This window comes from Thalia democratica, unplaced genomic scaffold (assembly GCF_965202585.1).
Source record: "Thalia democratica unplaced genomic scaffold, ktThaDemo2.hap1.1 HAP1_SCAFFOLD_178, whole genome shotgun sequence".
Taxonomy (NCBI): Eukaryota; Metazoa; Chordata; class Thaliacea; order Salpida; family Salpidae; genus Thalia; species Thalia democratica.
Genome location: NW_028139310.1, coordinates 33661 through 35640, shown reverse-complemented (window position 1 = coordinate 35640; position 1980 = coordinate 33661).

Genomic DNA, 1980 nt, shown 5'->3' with positions numbered 1-1980 from the left:
AAGATGTCTTAAACAGAAAACATTAAATAATAACTTTTTTTTGCTTAAATTGTCAAAATCCAGGTTTTTCCAGGTTTTTAGACAAGTTGGCAACCCTAAAAAGTTTTATTTCAAAGTCTTACTTATTGACTTTTCATAAAACAATTAGAAATATCATGAGGCGATAAATAATAAATATAACATAGATTGTTACAAACCATTTATGATCCCAAATAACATATATTTCAGGTTATAAAATGGTGAGAGGGGATTCCGATCGTCTATGATCTATGTAATTGTCAAATAAAAAAATATATGAGTTAAAATATGTAATATACTGTGAACGTAGTGTGAAGTAGGAGTCATAATTTCATGATTTTTTTCTCTATATTTTACATAAACTAAATAAACTTTTTTCGCTTAAGTTTTACCTCAGGGTCAAAAATTTATTAGCAAGCTAAAATTAGTAAAATAGAAAGATAAAAAATAAAATTTTATGACAGCCCAAAATTTTAAAATAGCCCTTTTTTCGCCCTCTACTAGTTATCGCCCACCCTTTTGCCCCTTACTAATTATCGCCCCCCGACTTACTAAAATCGCCCCCAGGGGGGACGATATCGCCCACTTTGGGAAACCATGGCCTAAACAATGTTGTAAAAACAATTTCTTTGTAAAATATTATATAGTTTCAGATATGCGAATAAATATTGATAAAGTCAAATAATAAGATGTAAGTTTAGTTTGTTACGTCACTATGTAGCGCAAATGTTTATTTTTCTAAAATTGCAGTTCTCTCAAATTGTTTTTTTTTCTGCTATTAGTTGTTCAAAGTTTATAGCTTAATAGTATTACTACAACACTAACAGTTTGAATAGAATAAATAAGATGAAAAAAAGTGAAAGCTTACATAAGTTGCTGGTCATTCAAAACTTGGCTTAACCGTTGACAAAAAGTTTTAAATGCATTTTAGACTATGATTACTTAAATAAAAACAGAATCAGCTTATAAATGAAACATTTGAACAACTGTTTAACTATCTATAAACAGTTTTTGCAAAATACAAATATAAAGTAAATAAAAAACCTTCCGTTTGTGTTACTGACTTTGAAAAATTTTTGTATAACAGTTACTAATTTTTGTATCTTATGTTATAAAAGTAAATTATCAATATGTTAGAAGATATTTTTTTAAACTGTATTGAGTTTTTTTATATAAAACTAAATAAATATTCAGGTAATATACTAGACTAAACATATCATATGCAAATTTAATATATTTTTTATATGTTTAATTACTCAATATTTTCATATTGTATCAAATAAAACAAACTTTTTAATAAAAGTTTAGTCATGCAGCTTCTTAAAATACACTTTAGACTAATAAAAAATTGTAACTTACTTAAAAAACCAAAGTTATATAAAACGTCTTTTTTATAGGTGGAAAACAATATTTATTAAACTGTAGTTAAAGTTTATAAAACACTTTCCAATTAAAAAAAATCATTTTCTAAAACATAACTTATATTATTACATTTTTAAGATCTAAGTGAGCTGAGTGGTAGCTTTTAGAAAATTAAGATCAAATAATAGATATTTAACAGTAACAAAAAACCAACCCACTTTTAAATTATATAAGTAAAACCAATAGATACTTTATAATGTAGTTTATTTACCACAAATGTTTTACCTGCCTGCTACATATCAAGCGAAAAATTTTATAAAAGTATGGATAATATCAAACTTGTAAAGAAACTATTTTGAAATATAAATATCTTTTTTAAACAAAATTGATAGTTATTAAGTTTAAATGTATGTAACTAAAATTTAGTTGAATTGCGTTTACAGATCCTAATTTTACTAATAACTACAATATTCTAACAAAAACTTTTTGAATTTTTAAAGCTACAACGGTTTAAAAAAAAATATTTTACCAAAAAATATTTGCTAGTAAATAATTTAATTGGACTCCATAAACTTTGAAACAGATTGATATGTGTCATTA